This window comes from Cnephaeus nilssonii (genome assembly GCF_951640355.1).
Source record: "Cnephaeus nilssonii genome assembly, chromosome: 6".
Lineage (NCBI taxonomy): Eukaryota > Metazoa > Chordata > Mammalia > Chiroptera > Vespertilionidae > Cnephaeus > Cnephaeus nilssonii.
Window position 1 is genome coordinate 37,587,682 of NC_137077.1, and position 23,393 is coordinate 37,611,074.

At 40.7% G+C, this 23,393-nt stretch overlaps 1 protein-coding gene across 6 annotated transcripts in view; it reads left to right on the plus strand.

The window, feature by feature from the left end:
• Nucleotides 1-23,393, plus strand: part of BICD1 (BICD cargo adaptor 1) — a 190,381-nt gene that overhangs the window by 11,722 nt on the left and 155,266 nt on the right. The window lies entirely within an intron of this gene.

Here is a 23,393-nt window from a genome sequence, read left to right on the forward strand (position 1 = left end):
GTAATACTGGTTTGGTGTGATAAATTCCTTTAGCTTTTTCTTTTCTGTGAAGCTTTTTATCTGACCTTCAACTCTAAATGATAACTTTGCTGAGTAGAGTAATCTTGGTTGTAGGTTCTTGCTATTCATCACTTTGAATATTTCTTGCCACTCCCTTCTGGGCTGCATAGTTTCTGTTGAGAAATGAGCTGACAGTCCTATGGGCATTCCCTTGTGGGTAACTAACTGCCTTTCTCATGCTGCTTTTAAGATTCTCTCTTTGCCTTTAGCCCTTGGTATTTTAATTATGATGTGTCTTGGTGTGGTCCTCTTTGGGTTACTCTTGTTTGGAACTCTCTGTGCTTCCTGGACTTATAAGTCTATTCCTTTCACCAGCTAGGGGAAGTTTTCTGTCATTATTTCTTCAAATAGGTTTTCAATATCTTGCTCTCTTTCTTCTTCTGGAACCCCCATAATGCAAATGTTGGTATGCTTGAAGTTGTCCCAGGGGCTCCTTACACTGTCTTCATATTTTTGTATTCTTTTTTCTTCTTGCTCTTCTGGTTGGGTGTTTTTTTTCTGCCTCATATTTCAAATCGTTGATTTGATTCTCAAAATCCTCTACTCTACTGTTGAATCCCTTTATATTATTCTTCATTTCAGTTCATGTATGCTTAATTTCTGATTGGTTCTTTTCCATGTATTTGGCTTTCTCACTAAAATCCTTGAAAGTCTCACTAAGTCCCTTGGAGGTTTCTAGAAGATTCTTGAGTAACCTTATAACTGTGGTTTTGAACTCTATATCCAGTAGATTGCTTTCTTCTATTTCTTTCATTTGTGACATGTTTCTTTGTCTCTGCATTTTGGCTGTTTCCCTGTGTTTGTTTCTATGTATTGGATAGAGCTGCTATGTGTCCTTGAGTTGGTAGAGTGGCCTTGTGTAGTAGGTGTCCTATAGGGCCCAGTGGCTCAGCCTCCCCAGTTACCTGAGCTGGGAGCTCTAGGTACACCCTTTTGTGGGCTGTGAGCACTATCTTGTTGTAGTTGAGACTTGATTGCTGTTGGTGTCACTGGGAGGAATTGACCTCCAGGGAAATTGGCTGTGAGTACCATCTGCGACTACAGTGGGAGAGCTGCTGTGCAGGAGACACCCCTATGGAGTAGGACATGCTTTGGTGGGGCTTTGGTGCTCACTGTGTCTGCCCCTTGAGTGTGTCACTTATGGATGTGTAGAGTTGTAATCTGGTATGGTCTGACACTGACCACTGGGTACACTGGCTCTTGGGTCTCAGGGAGGTACAAATCTGCCACTGCCTGGGGCCACCCAGCAGGAGCTACAGAGAGATCTGCAGATATCTCCTCTTTGTATCGGGTTTGGAAGTGCCCAGACGAGGCCTAGCTATGAAGCAAGGCAGGCTGGTGCTGGTATGGGGGGTTGAGGTCGGGTGGGGGGCGTGTCTTGGGCCTTTTATTGATAGGTTTGGGGCTCCCTGACCCAGCTGCAGCTTGTTTGAGATTTTCAAGGACAGGCCATTCATATGCAAAAGCTGCTGCAGGCTGCTTGAGTGAGGTGGTAAATTGGATAAGGCACAGTCTTAGGGAATCACCAGGGTGGAGCAAACAGAAATGGCTGCCAGTCAGCCCTGGGAGGTCCCAGCATAGGAACAATGATCCCTGCGAGCACCTCCGTCTGGGAGAAAGCCACCCCCAAGTTCCTGCCCTGATGCCAGACAAATGTGTCCCCCCGGAGCCTCACCCTGGTGTGGAGCTCAGAGGAAGCAGGACCTTGTAAGTTCCAGTTTGTGGTGCCGGCCTTTTAAGAGGACCAGATGGTTCTCCAGCAGCCTCTGTGTCACTGAGCCTCAGTCTGCACTGGTTTTACAGCCCGTAGTTCTTATTGCCTCTAGCAACTTCTTTTCCCAGCTCTGGGACCCTGGCCTGGGCGTCTGGTGTGCGGCTGGGACCCCTTGCTCCTCCCAGTGGCCTCTGCAGAGACAATCTCCCTCCCAATTAAAAAGCGGCACACGTGGGTGCCAGAGCAGCCTGTTCCCGCCTCCGCATCTCCTATCAGCCTCAGTGTGCTTTCTTCTTTGTGTCTCTAGTTGTAGGACTTCCATTCAGACAGCTTTCTGGCGGTTCTGAATGATGGTTGTTCTGTATTTTAGTTGTAATTTTGATGTGGTTGTGGGAGGTGGTGAGTACAGGCATTTACCTACGCCGCCATCTTGGTTTCTCCTCAATGTTTCTATCTTACCCTCTCCCTTCCTCTCTGAAATCAATAAAAATCTATTAAAAAAAATACTGCTGCCTGGACCCTACTCTGGGACAGTTCCATCAGAGACCTTGGAGGCGGAGCTGGGGCTTCAGGGTGTTAACCCCCGTCTCGTAGGTGCAGCAGCGCTGACAAGCTCTGTCCGAGGAACACCAACTCCAGGAGCAGAGAACTCTGTAGGGAGAGAAGTGTTTGGTAAGAAGAGCTGAGAAGTTATGAGCTCATATGTAAACATTGCACAATCTTTTTACTACTCTATTTTCTGGAAATGAAGACTCTGTAATGGCTTTCAGAAAACTATCAAACATCATCAAAACCTGCATTAGACAGTTAAGATGTATGTTAAATGAGACCTTAATATTCTGTCCTCAGGGTTGTTAACGTTTCTTTTTAAAGTTATTCGTCTCTGTTATTGCATCCGTTTTGTTTTTCTGTTCTGTTTCCAGTTGTTTATGCCAGTTTTACAAGTTTAGAAATGGAATATTAAAAAAGAATTGCTTTGATAGATTGATCTTAAACTTCTGGAGTTCTTTTCTTTTTTTTTTTTTAAATCCTCACCCGAGGATATTTTTCTATTGATTTTAGAGAGAGAGGAAGAGAGTGGGAAAGACAGAGAGAAACATTGATGTGAGAGAAACTCATAGATTGGTTGCCTCCTGCACACGCCCTGACCAGGGCCTGGGCCAGGGAGGAGCCTGCAACCGAGGTACATGCCCTTGACTGAAATTGAACCCAGGACTCTTTGGTCCACAGGCCGGCGCTCTATCCACTGAGCCAAACTGGCTAGGGCCTGGGGTTAATTTCCATTGTTGTTTCAGTTATATATGCTTACCACTTTCAAACATTTTATGGAGAAAAAGCACTACTCTAAAATGTAATATTTATCGGGTGTTTTCATCTTTAAATTTAGAATCAAGAGTAAGAAACCTGTTTACATTTATGGGAAATACACAATAACAGTAGCAATTTCCTTCAGAATGTTTTGTTGCAGTTTGGCGTGGGTCTGTAATGGGAGGTTCAGAATGATGGGTCTTTGTTTTTCTCTTGCATACTGCAGACTAATGTGGAATCAAATGCCACTGCTGAAGAGCCCTTAGCCATCAATTTTTGGAACTGAAAGAGGTTTATATTATGATGTGGATGGGCCTTGTAGATAAGCCTCACTGATTACCATTTTGTAGATGGTTTTAGGAGATTTTTCGAAGTTGACCTTGGTGTGAGGTAACTAGATGGAGACAACATAAGTTTAATCTTGTACATGACTTTTTTTGTTGAGCTGAAGATACTGTCATCTTGCAGATTATCTCTTTGGCGCCCACAGCTATCCCCCCCTCCCTGCTAAATCACAATCTGGCTTGCTTTTTGATAATGCTGGCACGTGCACAGAGCCTTTCAGCTCAAAACCTCAAGAAAATATAATTAGAAAGGAAAAGCAGCAGTTAGAGAAAAAAGGCAATAATATAATGTATTTGAAAACCAATTAGAAATACCTTTCGAATTTTGAAAACCAATTGTAAATACCTTTGGACACTTTGTGTTTTTTTTTTTTTTTTAATTAATAAGGCTTTTAATTAGTGTTAGCAATTCAGAATTAACTATGGTTTAATGATCAGGCTGTATAGATCTACATGCTAAGATTCCCTTTTTGTTATTTTTAAATTTTATTTTAATTCTCACCCAAGGATATGGTTTTATTAATTTGAGAGAGAGAGAGAGAGAGAGAGAGAGAGAGAGAGAGAGAGAGAGAAAGAGAGAGGGAATGAAATAAAGAAATTTTAGAAACATTGGTTGGTTGCCTCCTGTAGGCACTCTGATGGGATTGAACCCGTGACCTTTCAGTGTATAGGATGATGCTGAAACCAACTGAGCCACACTGGCCAGGGCCCATTTTGTTAATATTTTAAAGTAATTTAGAACTAGAACCTTTTCTTAAAAGAGTCCTCAGGTCTCAAGTCCTCTATCTTAATCACTATAGTTATTTCCAATCAAATTTTAGGTGCTTTTTTTTTTTCTTTTTCATTTTAGTGAAATAAATAACATACCTTCGCAAGTCACATTGAATTGTTTGGGATAATATGAGCTATTATTTTCTAAAATTTAGACCAGAGCCTCAAAACTACAATTACATTTTTAGACAATGCTCAAAGTAAGACATGTCAGGAAAAGACATTGAAAAGAACTCTGGACTGATGAGATTGTGATTATCATTGATCAATTCCAAGTAAAAATTTTTTTAAATTGCATTTTAATTTGTGGTGCCAATATGATTAGAAATGAGGAAAGTGGATACCAAGGTAAATACTGTGAGCAGACAGGTCATTGCATAAAGCTAAATAATGGTTATTCGTTCTTTCGTTCAGTCCCGTATATTTAGCACCTCCCATGTGTTAGGCACAGATTTGGGTGCCGAGGATATGACAGAGAACAAATCCCGCAGAAATCTCCATGCTCATGAAGCTCACATTCTGCATGATGTTGATGGTATTGCATTGATTTAGGCTAGAAAAAAAAAAGATGACATTATTAAGATAGCCAGCTATTTTGGGGAGAGTTTAGAATAGACTACTTGTTCTAAAACTAACCATATGTTTGACTAATTAAACCAGTTAGTAAAAGACACTGTGCTGATTTATCTGGTTCTTTGTACCCAAATCTTTACCTAATTTTCATCTACTCCCCGTCCCTTATTCTGGACCATAAGAGCCCGGCTAAGGTGACATAAAGACAGTTTCAGCATTCTATCACTGGTTCTGTGTTACAGTTGATGTTTTAGCTCCCAAGAGACTGGAATCAATGCTGGTCATTCATTCTTTCATTCATTTATGTATTGAATATTTAGAGAGCATCAGTTATATGCCAAGCATTATGCTGGCATACAAAAATGAGGAAGACATACTCTTTATTTTTAAGTTATTTATTGTTGGAGGCAACAGACTTGAATAAATGTGAGTATGATATTTTATTTGAAAGATGATGAACTTTTGAGTCAGAATGAACTGTGTTTCAATCTGTTTGGTAGCTGTGTGATCTTAGGCTAGTACTTGAACTCTCTGCACCTCACTCTTTTCCTCTGTAAATGGAGGAAGATTATAACGATGGGTGTTAACGAAAAATTCATGGAAAGCAGTTAATACAGTCCCTGACACAGAGTGAGCACCTGATAAATGATGGATGTGATGGTGGTAATGATAATTAATAATAATATTAAAATAATAATGCATTAGCTGTGCTTGATAGGACACCAAAGTGGAGAGCAGCAAACTCAACTTGAAGGAATCAGAGAAAACTTCCTGATCAAGGGAACAGGGAAGGGGGGGGGGGGGGGCGGGCATGAAGAAAGGGTAGGGTTTTCCAGGCCGAGGAGAGGGCAGCCTCACGCAGGAAGAGGAAACAGCCTGCAAAGGAGGGAAGACTGGAGAGGTCGCTGCTTGTCAGCAGCTGTGTTGTTGCAGTAGGTGGTATTTGAAATAGGATGGGAGGTGGAAAGTGAGCTGGAGACAAGGTTTGGGGCCGCTGGTGAAAGGCCTGTCATGAGGCTTGTCAGTCCCTGCTAGGCAGGCCTGCGCGTAGCTGACTGTAATGATGTCTGCCACGGGAAGGCGTTGCCTTTGAGGGCCAGGTCCAGTGACACTACAAGAAGTATCTCCAGCCTGGCCGGCGTGGCTCAATGGTTGAGCATCGACCTATGAACCAGGAGGTTAAATTTCCATCCCAAGTCAGGACACGTGCCCAAGTTGTAGGTTTGATCCCCAGTGTGGGGCGTGCAGGAGGCAGCTGATCAATGATTCTCTCTCATCATTGATGTTTCTATCTCTCTCTCCTTCTCCTTTCTCCTCTGAAATCAATAAAAATATATTTAAAAGAAAAAGAAATACCTCTAACTGACAAATGGCCTGGACGTCCCAGGCCCAAGATCACACAGCTACTACACAGCGGTCTGCTGCTCCCATGCCCATTGCTTGTGTTTTAGGGTTTGTTCTACCATCATGTGAATTAGAGGGTGGCAGCTTCCCAGTCTCCCCACACTGGGACCAGGTTGCCTTATTGCCCTTCAGTTGGGTCCTCGGGGCCCACTGTTCTTCCACATGGTTGGGCTGGGGCTGCTCCTCATGACCCGGATCTCTCACACATCCCTCTGATCCTCAACTCTCTCAGCTCTGAAAGCCACACATGTCCTGTGTCTTGATTTAGATTCTCTAACCCCGTAGTTGGCAAACTGCGGCTCGCGAGCCACATGCAGCTCTTTGGCCCCTTGAGTGTGGCTCTTCCACAAAATACCATGGCCTGGGCGAGTCTATTTTGAAGAAGTGGCATTAGAAGAAGTTTAAGTTTAAAAAATTCGGCTCTCAAAAGAAATTTCAATCGTTGTACTGTTGATATTTGGCTCTGTTGACTAATGAGTTTGCCAACCACTGCTCTAACCTGTTGACCAGACAGGTTGCATATTTTTTTTCCTTAAATAATCTGTATTTTGAATTACATAAAACAAATTTTTTATATGTTTGTGTTTTATTGTTTACATAAAACAAAAATTAGAATTATCAAATCAGTTTAAAAATGTATCTCCTAGTCTGGTCTAATTTTTCCCTTTGTACTTGGCCACATTTAACCAATGATCTAGCCTTCCCCTTCTCTAGGTCACGCCCATTCTTTGAGTACTCTTACTCTTACACTCTACCATATTGTTTTAGATTGTAATGCTCTTTTCTGATTATTCTCCATATGATTTCTACTATAACCATGCAGAAGGACTTTCAGTTCCCTGAAAGGTCCATCCGTTTCCTTTGTGCCTTCTTCTGGGCTTCTTTCTGCCTTGAAAGTCACCCCAAATCCCAGTTTCTCGCTTAGATCCTTTGTGTTCTTCAGACTTCAGCTCTCAACTGTCATTTCCACAAAGAAGGCTTAACTGGTCGTCCATTCAATTAGATGCCCCTTCTCTGCATTTTGTTACACCTTATTGCAGACTTCCGTATCTCAGAGCACTCACTGCATACTGCAATTTCTGGCTTCCTTGTCTGTTCCTCCTAATAGACTGTAATCTTAAGTAAAGGAATAATGTCATATTCAACCTAAATATCCTGGAAGCTGGTGACAAGACTGAACAAATAGCAGATGTTCGATAAATGTAGATGGATTGAGCAAAAGCATAAAATGCAACCAGTGTTTACAGTTAACACGAGGGCTTTCACATGTTTTATCTTGCTTAGCTGACTTCTTTATTTTTGTTTTGTTTTTTGTTTAAATTTCTTTATTGATTAAGGTATCACATATTTGTCCTCATCCCCCCATTCCCATCCCACACCCCTCCCCATGCATGCCGCCACCCCCCTGTTGTCCTTGACCACTGGTTAGGCTCATATGTATGCACACAAGTCCTTTGGTTGATCTCTTCCCTTTATCCCTCCCCTCCCCTCCCCTCCCTCTGAGGTCCGACAGTCTGATCCATACCTCCTTGTCTCTGGGTCTGTTCTTGTTCATCAGTCTATGTTGTTCATCATTTCCCCTAGATGAGTGAGATCATGTCCTACTAGAAATACACTTATAAGAACCGAAAATGAGACACGCAATAATGGTTATGCTGAAAGGCAAATGAATCAGTCTGTAGTGAGTTTCTTTCTGGGCCAACAGTTCTTTTGAGACCCAATTTCAATGTCAAACAGTTCCTTATGTGTACATGTCAGCAATGATATTTCAGTTCTGGATGGTGGACAAATGGTGGTAATGCAGGTCCGACCCTCTCTGGTTTGGTCCTGGGCAACCTGCAGTGATGCACAGCTGCTACCTGCTAGTATGGCAAAGCGACGTCAGCATCTTCCATCTCTGGACTGCTTCTCTTCTGTCTTCATGGCTGGAATAGTCCTGTCATTTCCTCTCTGTTGCTGGAATCCACATGGTCTCGGAGTTGTTTTCTGAAAATATACAAACATATTCTCGACCAAAAGTTAATAAAGGAATATTTTCTATAAATTTGACTTGGGATCCTTTTTCATTTTTTGCCCAAATGATTTTCCTCTGGCTTGTTTTGACACCATGTGTGTTTTTCATGGGTGTCTTGCTGTTAGCATTACAATTAATTTTCTAAAGTACAAATTTTCTAGATGTAATTTGCTTACAGGATATTTTTCCTTACATGGTATTGTTCTACTACCCCCCCTTTTTTTTTTAAAGGAAATGCATCCTTCTTTTTTTAAAAAAAATATATTTTATTGATTTTTTACAGAGAGGAAGAGAGAGGGATAGAGAGTTAGAAACATCGATGAGAGAGAGAGACATCGATCAGCTGCCTCCTGCACAACCCCCACTGGGGATGTGCCCGCAACCAAGGTACATGCCCTTGACCGGAATTGAACCTGGGACCTTTCAGTCCATAGGCCGATGCTCTATCCACTGAGCCAAACCGGTCTTGGCTCCCCCCTTTTTTATTTAAATATTAGGAGGCTTTTGAAAATTTTATAATGTAGTCTTGATAGCTTTTAAATTTTAATTTTTTGCAGTATAATATGACTGCTTTAGGTTTATTACATGTTACGCAATTTTATCATGAGATGAACTACCAAAAAAATTTTAGTTAACACTTTAGGAACTGCTTTTTGTCCAGTACAATTAATTTTTCTAGAATATTCGCTTATTTCAATTAGCCAATTTAAATTAGCCTGATAACTTGACTACTATTTTACTGTCAAATTTATTACTCTAACAATCTTATTTTACCCTGTAAATATTAGTGGAAAGGATTATTTGCCTTCTTGAGTAGGTCCTGAGCATTCCTGGTGGTAGGCTGGATTTAGATATCAAAAACCCACTTCCCCACATCATGGGTACAAGACAACTCAAACAAGTCTTGTTGCAGTGAGAGGGCAGCTGCTGTCGGCCAAGTCTCTGTCTGTTACCCGGGTCCCGATTTGAGCTGGGCATGGGAAGTTAAGCAGCCATGGGGGCAGGAGACTTCCCTCAGAAGGGGTGGGGGTTCAGGCCCCTGCAAAGTTGGAGGGGTCAGACAGGTTGCATATTGAGTTCTGTCTATACTAGACTTAAAGATTCCCTTGCCCATTGGCTTTGTTAATTAGGATTAATTGCCATTTTTCTCCTCTCTCTTGTCTTTTCTCTCAGTTCCCACTGATTCATGTTCAACCTTCAAAATATCGAGGGCTTTTCATAAAGTATTAAAAAATTCTTCTCCTCTGGGAAAGTCTTCCTCATGCCTCTGGAATAGGCTCAGGCTACTTATGGGAATGCTAAGGTGCTTGAACTTTATTGTATTCTGTTACAGGTGATGCCTTGGAAAAGCATCGAAAGTTTCAAAGCAGGAGATTAATATAATAACCTTATGTTTTAAAATTGATTTCTGGCAGTACAGTGGTCTAGCACCTCTGATTAATCCTTCTGCTGGCAATAGTTAAAAATGCTAGATACAATATAAAACTAGCCCTTCAAATGCATGAATACCTTGACTTCTTAGTAAGGATGTTCAGCGGCTAAAACTGATTGAAGGCAAGAACCTTTAGAAGTAAGCAGTGCATCAAAGCTGACCTTTGCTTTGAGTGCATTTGCTGAATCAGGTAAAACTGATAGAAAAGGAGACAAAGCATAGAGTTGGGCCCCAAAGTGGGACTTCACACTCCGTGTAAGGGAAATAAGATATTACCGCCATTCCCCACCTCCAACAGGTGACTATGTGAAAAATTGGGTATGTCCTGTTAGACTTCATAACACCCTTTGGCTCTCACTAAGATTGCAGACTACTCACAGGTGTTTATATGTATAGAGGGGATGAAATCCAAAAAACATTAAGATCAGAATTTAGAGTGATCCCAGGTCAGTCATGCCTGCAAACGTCTTTCAGAAGCAAAAGCAGACTTGCTTTGAAGAAACCTACCATCATAGTGGTTGACAAAGAATCATCACAGATAATATTCTAAAAAAAAAAAAAATGAGCCCACAATAACAACAACAACAACAACAACAACAAAAACCAGTTGTTAAATATACAAGGAGCAGGGTACTATTGGCTCTGTATCCATGTCATTACTTTGTTTTGTCAAACTTTAGAATTTTTGCCTCTACTGGTAGATGGGAAAGGGTATCTTATTGTAACTTTAGTTTGCATTTTTGTGACTATGAATGTGGTTAAGCATCTTCTTAAATGTTTACTGGCATTGAAATGTGTCTCTTCCTTGAAATGGTTTCTTATTTCTCTTACCCATTTTACTACTGGGATTGTTTATATGTCTGTGTTTTGTACACTAAGCCTTCCCAGCTATATATGTCAGAACTTTCTTTTTCTAGTTGTGGTGACCATTGATGGAGAGAACTTTATAATTTTAATTTAGTTGATTTATTACTCTTAATGTTTCTAAGGTTTTAAAAAATTCTTATTTAAGAAATCTTTTCTCACTATGTCATAAAAATATTCACTTATATTACTTTTAAAATATCTTACAGTTTTCTATTTAAATCTTTAATTCTCCCTGGAATTGATTTTTGTGTTTGATATGAGATAGATATCTAATTTAATGTTGTTTATAATTTTTCACCATAATTTTCTCCCCATAAAATTGGATAGCCGTTTATGTCAACACAACCAGTTGTTGAACACTCTCTTTCCTCCACTAATCTTCAGTGTCTGCTTTGTCATAAGTTAAGTTTTTATATAAGCATGGGTCTATTTATGGATTATTCTATTTCATTGGTTTGTTATTCCATTCCTATGTAAACACCATATTGTCTTACTGTTACAGCTTTACAGTATGGTCTTGCTGGTGGGATATTTCTCCCTAGTGTTTTCTTCTTTAGGAGTCATTGGCTTTTAGGAGTCTTCTGTGTTCCCATTAGCTCTTTGCTGTCATATGCTTTCAATATTTACAAAAGAACCTTAAGTGAATAAGGGTAGATAACATTGTTTACTTCCATCTCCTCAATAAGCATGGTTGTCCTAGAGTAGTGTATGTCTTAAGCAAAGGAGGCAAGCTCCAACAAAGGAACTCACTTGTCTAATTAGATGTTAACTAGAAGCCTGAATGGGATCTCTGATATAATTCTCCAGAAGTCACGTTGGAGAAAAATATCGAGGGCTTTTCATAAAGTATTAAAAAACATAAGCTCTAATTCCTCAATGTCCCTTTTGTGGCTTTTGAGCAAGCATATGCATATTTCTAACTTAGGCACCTGAAATATTTTATTACCTCTAGCTCTCTAAAAATTCTTCCCTTGGTTATTTTTTTTTAAATCACAGTAATTGAAAAAATAAATTTATACACTAATTCCCAAGTCTATTTTGGTATAAATAACATCATACTCCTTCAAAATTTAAACTTTTATGGAACAGACTCGGATGAAATACTACCTAAGTAGGAATTAATTTTTTTGAATCATTTTACCTGATACATTTCATTTGTAATATTTTGAAAATTGTAATTGTTTCTCTCCTTACAAAAAAATTCATTGCTATTTATTCATGATCAGATAGGGTTTTTTTTTTTACTTATTTATGCAAAAAGCTTTATTGTTTCATTTGGTCCGATGCATGGGAGAGGGCTTCAGTGTGGTTAAAAGAATGACTAGTAGTTTTGGGAAGACACTCTGGTAAAAGGAATGAAGAGGGGCCTTTCAAAGGCCTCTGGGCTCCAAAGGCTCCTTAGTTGCACATGAGGGTGAGCCTTTGGAAGAGATACTCGCCCAGCCCAGCTGGAGGCCGGCCAGCCTGTGGAGGTGAGCCAGGTGTCGCCCATCTTCTTGATGCATTTCATCCCCTCACCCCGGAAGTGGTTCTGCAGGAGTCACAGGATGAGGGTCTGCATGGGTAGAACCCAGGCCCTGCAGCTCCAGAAGGGCCTGGTTCAGGCTCCTCTCCAAGGCCAGGCGGCTTCCATGGCCCTGAGTTTTGCCCACTCATCCTGGGAGGCCTCAGCTCGTCCTGAAAGAGAAGGCAGCCCTGCGCTGGTTTTGCAACTTTAGGAGACGCTCAGCCATCCGCCAATTCTCAGAAGAAGCGGCCCCCGCCCTTGAGAGCCACATCATCAGGCGAAATAGAAGCCCAGAGAGAGGTAGGTGCGGGGGGCCACAGGTGCAGGCTGGCCAGGTGGGTGACCGCAGCCTCCACCTCGGTGGAATAATTCTGACGAATTGGGAGCTCATGGTTGTTTGGCAATAAGGAGTTAAGGTAGAAAAAACCTGGTGTGTTGGCTGGTCCCGGAGGTGGTTCTGAGGTGGTGACTGGATAAATGCAGGAGAGTAGCCGGAGGCTGGAAGAAGGAGCATCCCTGGGGGTGTTCTGTCCAAACACTGTTGAAGCAACAGACAGAACCGGGATCGCCCAGGGCACTGCCCATGCTCAGATAGTTTTAAACCCAAGTTTTTTTCTTATGTTTGTAGTTTATATTTTCAGGTCAACATATTTGAACTTTTTTTCTCTTTATAGCATTGACAATATGAAGAAGAAAAGTTCAGCAATAAGTAAGGTGACCAGATTTTAACATTGGTAAAGCGGGACACCATTGACCGGGGTGGGGGTGGGGGGTGGGGATTCTTGATTAAAAATTTGGTCTATATGGAGAAACAAAAATTTTCATAGAACGCAAAAATAGTATTGTAATATATTTTTTAAAATTTCAACATAAGTACAATTTACAAATATAATAAATTAAAAAAAATTATGTATAGTATTTTATTCTTTGGCATATTTCTCATTTGAGTGAATTTTTTTTAGTAGATTGCTGTCGTTGTTTAAAAGGTCATGAAATTTTTCACAAGAATTTGTTAAATTATATTTCACACATAAAATGGCTTTCAAAGTCTCAACACTTAATTGTGATTTTTCTGATGTCCACACTTTATTTACCGTAGAAAAAACGCGTTCAGTCGCAGCATTAGTTCCTGGTAAGGACAGCGCATATTCCACAATTTTTAGTGCATTATTGTATGGAACATGGTTTGTTTCAAAATGATGAAATATTTCTAACCATTTGTTCTCTATTGTGATTTTTGCTGATGCCCAAGATTTAACATTTTCCTTATCAATATATTTTTTTAATAATGATACCTCATTAAAAAGATCATTTTCGGAAATATTACTTATATGGGAAATTTTGAGTAATATGATCGAATGATTTTTGCACATCATTCCAATTAAGTTCTTGTTTTAATGTAACCCAATGAAAATGTTCAATATCATTGTAATATACCGTCCACTCTTCTAAATAATCTATGCAGTTACTATAGAACTTTTTGACGTGATTCATGATATCTGCACGATTTATTGCACCTTGTTCTTCTAGCTGGCTTATACTATTACGGATAGTTAACGGAAGAAAATTATTTTCTAACCGCTCTTGACACTGAAATTTTAAATTATTAACTTCATTTGCTACTTCGATTACCGAAATTTTGTCACCTTCAATAAGTTTTATAGCATTTTGCAAAAGAGCTGCCTGATTGTGTACAAACTCTAGCCAAATTTTTGAAGATTCTTTTTCAAAAAACTCTTCTAAAATTCTAGGACATTTATCCTGTGATAGAAAGTAGGATTTCAAAGGATCGTATATTTTCAAAATTCCTTCGACAGCTGGCAAAAGAGCTAACCAGCGCGTTTTACTGTATCCAAGTATTTTCTGATATTCGACTTCCACAGTTTCACAAAATTCTTTAAGCATTTCAACGCGCACAGTGTATATATAGAAATAAGAATATATTTTAATGACAATATTTTCCACATCTACGGGCAACAAGTCAGCAGCTGTTTGAATGCGTTATGTATTATGTGCGCTGCACAATCAACACCAATAATGTTTTGATTAAGGTTTTTGTTTAATTTATAAAAAATATTATTTGTACCTCTTCTCGCTTTTCCTCCAAAATTTGCGTTCGTGCTGTCTGCACAATATGCAATAATTTTACGTTTTAAATTGTTTTTTCCAAAATATTAATAATGGAACTGAAAATTATTTCAGAAGTTTCGCCGGGCAAAGAAACGAAATCTAAAATTCTAATTTTTATTCCAGTTTCCGAATCAAAAAATCTAATAATGGTTGGAAATAACTTTATATCTTTATGATTAGATGCGTCAGAATATATGGATATAAAATTAATTTTTTCTAGATTTTTGTTTAATTTTGAAAATGCATATGGGGAAAGCACATTACACACAATTGCCTCGGATTTTGTTCTAGCACAGGCAAATTTTTTGTTGAATAAGTTTTTGACAACTTCTGATGTACAGTCCATAGATCTGAAGGAATGATTGTGATTAATAGCATGAAAAGACATAAGTCCGTCTGCTAATGCTAATTTCTTTCCTTCGTCTCCATAAGTTGTTTTCCGAAAAAATTCCTGTATTTTGGAGGAAGATGCAGCAGTATTTAAATATCTTTTATGTTTCTGTGTCTCCAAGTGCTTTGAAATATCATTCTTCCCACCGTGCGAAATAGAAAATTCACCATTACGCCGAAACCGGTTTGGCTCAGTGGATAGAGCGTTGGCCTGCGGACTGAAGGGTCCCAGGTTCGATTCCGGTCAAGGGCATGTACCTTGGTTGCGGGCACATCCCCAGTAGGGGGTGTGCAAGAGGCAGCTGATCGATGTTTCTAACTCTCTATCCCTCTCTCTTCCTCTCTGTAAAAAATCAATAAAATATATTTAAAAAAAAAAAAAGAAAAAAAGAAAATTCACCATTACATTTCTCACATTTTACCATGTAATTGCTTTTGGTTTTTTTAATAAAAGGAAATTCATTTCTTAGATCATCGTTGAATTTGCATCCTCTTTTCTTACTCATTATGTTAAAAATCTAAAAAAAATAATTTAAAATTATATTATAAATTATTATATACATATTGCTTAAAAACACAGTAAGTAGGTACATAATTACATGAACATATTTTATTGTTAGTTTATAAATTAAATTAATTTGATTGTTATAAAGTAACTATATTTTAAAAATTATTTTAATTTTAATCCTATATTTCTTTCTAAATAATAACAATACTAACTTGTATTATTTTTCCTCTGAATTTGCTGTAACGTAAGTCGTAAGTGTCACTTTCAAGGCCGGCGCTAGACTTTTTGCCGCCACTATAAAATATAATACGAGTACTGTCTGCTAAATTCAAGAAAATTTATGTATTTAATAAATAAATAAATAAATTACTTACCTAAATTATCTGAATAGCTGATTTGTAATGACATCACTTGTTTAACTAGCTTATTAGCACGCAGTATGATGTGTATCATCTGAGAGACAGTTACAAAATGTTTTCGTCGTTGCCAATCCCCAAAAATGCCATTGTTCATTAAGTCCAAACAATGGTGGTCGAATTCTAACAACTGATCAACAATGCGAACTTTGATAAGCAGTTCTCGATAATCAGTTCTCAACAATTATTTGTTATTATTAAAGTTTAACATTATAAAATTAACAAAAATAATATAAAACTCATATCCTGCCTAAATAGCCACATGGCCGCCGAAAACCGTATCTTCCCTTCCAGTTCTCCTGCCGTTCCCTAGCTTGTCGTGCATTCTTTCCAAAAATCGGGACTTTTTTAAAATGCTGTGGGACGCGGGACAAATTGTTAAAAATCGGGACTGTCCCGCCAAAAGCGGGAAGTCTGGTCACCTTAGCAATAAGGCATCACGTTTAAAATACTTAAAAGTAAGACTCTTCCGGTCCCTTTTTCCCCTTATGCTTTTCTTTTCATCTTCTTTTATCCCCTCAATCTTCATTATCTCTACACTAGAATAACAAGGATTTAATGGATCATTAAAGAATAAGCTCAAAGTAGGAGAAAATTCCTGAGAATGTTTATTAAACATCAGTGTGGAGGCAATTTTCTAAAGCAAGATATAAATCTTAGCATCAAAGGGCAGTACTGACACATTTGTTACATAGAAATGTAAAAAATAAGGTGATAGGTATCACAAATAAAAGTCAAATACAAGCAACAGATTGGAAAAATAATGCAACATAGATGACTTACAAAGATTATTATTTTTTTTAGCTTATAGATAAGCTAGTTATTATTATTATTTTTAATTGTCTAAAGTTTTACATATGTCTCCTTTTTCCCCAATTGATGACCTCCTCCCCGTCCCCCCTTCCCCCCAGCCATTTCCACCCTGGGACAAAGATTATTATTTCTAATGTACAGCTCCTATAAATCGACTGAAAAACAATAATACAGTAGAAAAAAAAGACAAAGACTGTAACTAGACCAACTGAAGAGTATGTGCAGATGATCCATAAACATTTTTAAAATGCTTAATCTTAGTAGTCAGTGAATGCAGAGTAATAATATTGACTAGTTTTCCCTTTAAAAAATAATTTACAAAAATTTTAAATATTGATCATACACAGTGTTGGAAAGTTTGTGGACATGTGAGCATTCTCATGCATGGTCTGTGGGAGTGTGAATTACTGTGAGCTTTGAGCATGTGATCTGTATTAAGATATAAAATGCACACGGTGGTTGGGCCCAACCATCTCACACAAACCACAGATAATTGTATATTGGTGCTCAAATGCCACCTGTCAAAGAAAAGCATTGCTTAGCATTTAATATCTAATCTAGCCCTATCTAAGCATAGATCACATATATCTGGAACATAAAAATAATTAGATTATACTCATTCTTCTTTAACCTATCTTACAGATTTCTATATACTTAAATAATGCTTTTGTACATTTAAATAAAATAATATTTAAAAATCTAACTGTGATCCTACACATCTCCACTTCTCCCTTCTCTCTTAGCCCATTTCTTAGACCTGGTTTGAACTTTTGATTTAGCACTCTCAAAATGTGAGTAAAAACATACATTTCATTATTTTTTTTTAACTCTTTTTGGTTTTGGTAATATGTTTGTGAGCATTTAAAAAAATTGATTTCAGAGAGGAAGGGAGAGGTAGAAAGAGAGAGAAACATCAATGATGAGAGCGTCATTGATCAGCTGCCTTCTGCATGCCCCACACTGGGACTGAGCCTGCAACTCGGGCATGTGCCCTGATCTGGAATCTAACTGTGACTTCCTGGTTCATAGGTTGATGCTCAACCACTGAGCCATGCTGGCCGGGCTTGTGAGCATTTTTGACAAAAGGTGATGCTTACCGTTCTGGTGGATTCAGGAGTTTGCTCCTCCCGAAATAAAGGGACCACCATTGTCCCATGTGCTCATTGTTGCCCCCGGGGCAGTCCTCCCATTGTTCTGTGACCATATTAGCCGGAGGAAAATACATGTTTACACACAGGTTTACAAATATACTGTGCTCATAAAAAAATAAAAAAATAAAGCCTCCTTTCACCCAGCCAGTATGGCTCAGCTATTGAGCATCGACCCAGAACCAAGAGGCCACTGGTTCAATTCTGGGTCAGGGCACATGCCCGGCCTGTGGGCTTGATCCCCAGTATGGGGCGTGCAGGAGGCAGTGGATCAATGATTCTCTCTCATTATTGATGTTTCTGTCTCTCTCCCTCTCCCTTCCTCTCTGAAATCGATAAAAATATTAAATAAATATATGTCAGATCATTATGTTCTACACTTAAAACGAATACAATATTATATGTCTAAAAAAAGAAAAAAACCTCACTCTCACATATTTCAAATAAACACTCCCTCTCAACCACAGAGGGTAATAGTATTCTCAATCAAGAAGCCCTGAGCCCTGACTGGTTTGGCTCAGTGGATAGAGCGTCGGCCTGCGGACTGAAGGGTCCCAGGTTTGATTCCGGTCAAGGGCATGTACCTTGGTTGCAGGCACATCCCCAGTGGAGGGTGTGCAAGAGGCAGCTGATCGATGTTTCTCTTTCATCGATGTTTCTAACTGTCTATCCCTCTCCTTTCCTCTCTGTAAAAAATCAATAAAATATATTAAAAAAAAAAAAAAAAAAAGAAGCCCTGAAAGCTGGACCCAGTAGGGTTGGGGGAGGGAGGGGGATGTTAGAGAGGAGGAAGGAGAGGTGGACAGTGACCCGGTCCTTGAGCCCAGATAAGAAGTCTGGATTTTATTTTAAGCATAACGGGCAGCCACTGAAGTGATGTGATCTGATAAATGTTTTAAAAAGATCACTCTGGCAGTTCCTTACAGACTGTGGGAGGAGTGAGCCAAGTTAGGATGCTGTTGGCAGTAGTTCCAGAATTAGATGATGGTGGCTTGGACTGGGGAGAATCTAATAGAAGTGACAAATGATCTGATGCAGGATATATGTTGAAGGATTTGCTAATTAATTGAATTTGAGAGCAAATGAAAGGGAGAAATCAGGATGGCTCCTAGCTAAGAAAAATATAAAGAAATCCTATGCTAAGGAGATAAGAAAAAGAAGGAATAAAATATAATATTTCACAGTTAAATTTAGGAGATTAAATATTGCAATTTATTTGAATTTAATTCTATGGTTCCCAAATTTGATGTTTTGTTTAAAGGGAATTTAAAAATATGTCTGCCAAAAGCATTTAATATTTGGAAAGGATTCATGACTTTGACAGAAAAACAAGCATCATCCTGTAGTTATGCTCTATGATGTAATTTACTGGACTTAAGTTGGCTACATTTCATGATACACATTGAGGTTATAGCCATATTTCGTGGTTTCCTATTACAAAGCTAAAATGTCAAGTCATTTTTTTTGTCTTATAAAATCAAACAAACTAGTCATATATACTCTTAATATTCTGGGAAGCCAACCCCATCCAGTTACTAAAATGGATGTCAGTTTAAAAATTTTTTAATTGAGTTCATTGGGGTGACATTGGTTAGTAAAATTATATAGCTTTCATGGGTACAGTCCTATAATACATCACTGTATATTGTATTGTGTGTTCATCACCTCAAGTCAAGTCTCCTTCCATCACCATTTATCCGCTTTTACCCTCTTCTACCTGCCTCTACTCCCTTCCCCTCTAGTAATCACCACGCTGTTGTCTGTGCCTATGAGTTACTTAATTTTATTTTATCTTTTGCTTAATCCCTTCACCCTTTCACCCAGTCCCCAAACTCCTCTCCCCTCTGGCAACCATCAGTCTGTTCTCTGTATCTATGAGTCTGTTTCTATGTGTTAGTTTATTTTGTTCATTAGATTCCACATATAATCAAATCATATGGTATGTGTCTTTCTCTGATTGGCTTATTTCATTTAGCACTAGAGGCCCGGTGCACGAAATTCGTGCACAAAGGGGGGTTGTCCCGCAGCCCAGCCTGTACCCTCTCCAATCTGGGACCCCTCGAGGGATGTCCGACTGCCCGTTTAGGCCCGATCCCGGTGGGCAGTTGGATCCCTAAACGGGCAGTCGGACATCCCTCTCACAATCCAGGACTGCTGGCTCCTAACTGCTTGCTTGTCTGCCTTCCTGATTGCCCCTAACCGCTTCTGCCTGCCAGCCTGATCACCCCCTAACCACTCTGCTGCCAGCCTGTTTGCCCCCAACTTCCCTCCTCTGCCGGCCTGGTTACCCCTAACTGCCCTCTCCTGCAGGGTTGATCACCTCCAACTGCCCTCCCTTGCAGGCCTGGTCCTTCTCAACTGCCCTCCCTTGCAGGCCGGTTGCCTCCCAACTGCCCTCTCCTGCTGGCCATCTTGTGGTGGCCATCTTGTGTCCACATGGGGGCAGGATCTTTGACCACATGGGGGCAGCTATATTGTGTGTTGCAGTGATGATCAATCTGCATAGTACTCTTTTATTAGATAGGATAGAGGCCTGGTACAGGGGTGGGGGCCAGCTGGTTTGCCCTGAAGGGCGTCCCTGATCAGGGTGCGGTTCCCTTGGGGTGTGGGGTGGCCTGAGTGAGGGGCCTGTGGTGGTTTGCAGGCGGGCCACGCCCCCTGGCAACGCAAGCGGAGGCCCTGGTATCTGGAATTTATTTTCCTTCTACAATTGAAACTTTGTAGCCTGGAGCGGAGCCAAGCCTGGGGCTCCCTCTGAGGCTGGTAGCCATTTGTGTTGGGGTTATAATTGAAACTTTGTTGCCTTAAGCGGGTGGGCCCGGCCAGGGTGTGCGGAAAGCTTTGCTTCCCCTGTTGCCGCCGGCAACCCTGGCCTGCTCTCTCAAGCTCCATTCTGCCCCCATTTCTGTTTGAATTTGTTTACCTTCTATAATTGAAACTTTGTAGCTTGAGTGGAGGCTTAGGCCTGGCAAGGGCAGGCGGAAAGCTTGGCTTCCTCTGTTACCTAGGAAACCTTGCTGTCTGTGGCTGTAGCCATCTTGGTTTGGGTTAATTTGCATACTCACTCTGATTGGATGGTGGGTGTGGCTTGTGGGTGTGTCGGAGGTATGGTCAATTTGCATATTTGTCTATTATTAGATAGGATAATACTTTCTAGGTCCATCCATGCTGTCACAAAAGGTAAGATTTCCTTCTTTTTTTAAGGCTGAGTAGTATTCCACTGTGTAAATGTACCACAGCTTTTTATCTACTCATCTACTGATGGGCACTTGGGCTGCTCTCAAATCTTGGCTATTGTAACAATGCTGGAATGAACATAGGAGTGCATATATCCTTTCGAAATACTGTTTTTGGTTTCTTTGGATATGTTCCTAGAAGTGGAATTGCTGGGTTGTAAGGCAGTTCCATTTTTAATTTTTCGAGGTAACTGCATACTGCTTTTCACAGTGGCTACACCAATCTGCATTCCCACCAACAGTGCGTGAGGGTTTTCTTTTATTTACATCCTCGCCAATACTTGCTGTTTGTTGATTTATTGATGATAACCATTATGACAGGTGTGAGGTGATATATCATTGTGGTTGTAATTTGCATTTCTCTGGTGGTTAGTGATGTTGAGCATCTTTTCACATGTCCATTGGCCATCTGTATGTCCTCTTTGGTCTATTTAGGTCCTTTGCTCATTTTCAAACTGGACTGTTTATTTTTTTTTTTATGTTGAGTTATATAAGTTCTTTATAAATTTTGGATATGAACCCCTTATTGGTGAGTTTGTTCATCCATTCAGTGGGTTGTCTTTTCATTTCGTTGATGGTTTCCTTTGCTGTGTAAAAACTTTTTAGTTTGATGTAGTCCCATTTGTTTATTTTTTCTTTTGTTTCCCTTGCCTGAGGAAATAGGTCAGAAAAAAATATTGCCATGAGAAATGTCTGAGATTTTACTGCCTATATTTTCTTCTAGGATTTTTATGGTTTCAAGTCTGACATTTAATTCTTTAATCCATTTTGAATTTATTCTTGTGTATGCTATAAAAAGGTGGTCTAGTTTTCCTTTTTTTTTTTTAAACAAAGCTGTCCAATTTGCCCATTTGTCTATTATTGAATAGACTATCTTTACCCCATTGTATATTTTTGTCTCCTTTGCCAAATATTACTTGACTACAGAGGTGTGGGTTTACTTTTGAGCTCTCTATTTCTGAGCTCTCAAGTTCCTTGAACATCCTTATAATCATTTTTTTTTTAACTCTATATCTGATAAATTGCTTGCCTCCATTTCATTTAGGTATTTTTCTGGAGATTTCTCCAGTTCTTTCATTTGGGGCACGTTTCTTTGTCTCCCCATTTTGGCTGTCTCTTTATGCTTGTTTCTATGTATTAGGTAGATCTGCTATGACTCTCAGTCTTGGTAAAGTGGCCTGATGTAGTAGGCGTCATGTAGATCCCAGTGGCACAGTTCCCTTGATCACCTGATCTGGGTGCTCCGGGAATGTCCCTTGTGTGGGTTATGTGGGCCCTCCTCTCTTAATTGAGCCTTGATTGCTATTGGCCCATTTGTGTGTGGGGTCAACTCTCATGCTGGCTGACTGTGAGGATTGACCCCAACCATTCTGTGCAGGTGCTGACCACACAAAGCAGAATTCTCCTCAGCAGGGTATGGCGCCTGCCAAGATCTCCCTTTGGAAGCTAATTGGATCCTGTTCCAATGTTGTCTGAAGATGGCCACTGGGTATGCTGGCTCTGAGGCCTCTTGGAAGGGCCTCTGGTATAGGCCCAGATGCTGCCTGTGACTGGCCTTAACAGCTTGTTGGGAGTTGCAAAGCGATCCGCAGTTTGTCGCTGCCTCTGCTGGGCCTCAGTGTGCTCAGGAAGGACCACCTTGCACACTGTGGCTGGCTTTTACCAGCAACGGGCCTGGGGACAGGTCAGCTAAAGTCCCAAGGCTCCCCGAGATGCCCCTCTGCCTGCCTCCAGCTGCTGGCTGCCTGTTAGGCTCAGTCACTGAAAGAGCCTCTGGCGGTACTTGAGTTGCATAAGGTAGAGTCTCAGTGAGTCACCAGGTAGGGGCAAGTGGTGTCCACCAGATACAGGTTCAAACTTGGTGCCGGTGCTGGGTCTGAGGTCACTCAGCAAATGTCCTAGGGCACACCAAGTCTAGCTGCCACCCACTGGGTGCTCACACACTTTTGTGGCGGGGCAGGACCTCAGGGAATTGTCCAAGTGAGGCCAGCAGGGTTTATGAGGCCCAGACAGACCAAGATTTGATTGTGTGAAGGGAGGGCTCTGCAAGGGAAAAATGGCCCCCATTCTAGAGCCACACAACTCAGTCTGTCCCAGATTCAGCCAGGAACCCCGTCTCAGCAGGGTGGGATCACCTGGATTTGGGAAGAAGGGTCTAGTGGATCTGTTGTCAGGCTTGGGGGAAGGTGGGAGTAATGCCCCTCATTCCAGGGCCACACAATTCAGTCTATCCCAGATTCTGCCCAGACGTTGGCAGGGTGGAGCCACCAGGAGTCAGGAGAGTGGGACTAACAGATCTCCTGTGAAGGGGAGTAGCCAGTCTGGTTTGAGGGAAAGCGGGAAGAATGGCCCCCACACCAAAGCCACACAACTCAGTCCACTGACACCCCCTGAGTCTGCCCAGACCTCTGCATCCCAGCCCAGGCAGCTGACTCCTCCACTGGGCTCTGCAGGGTGGGGTGACAGGGAATCCAGAGTGTGGGCTATTGCTTCCCCCCTTACTGATGCTGTTAAGGAGGGGAGTGCTGCACCCAAGAAAGATGGTGTCTGCAGCATGGGAGAGTGACTCAGCACAGGGATCCTGGCGGCTGTCTCCCCAACTCTCTCCCCAGAGCCACAAACCCCAGACTCTCCTCAGGTGACTCATCTGCTCCATCCTCCCTCCACCGTAGCCCAGGGTGAGTGGCGACAAACAAGATTTTGTGTGTTGGCCCTTTAAATGGGCACCTGTGTTTCTAGCTGACTCCTGTGCCTCCCT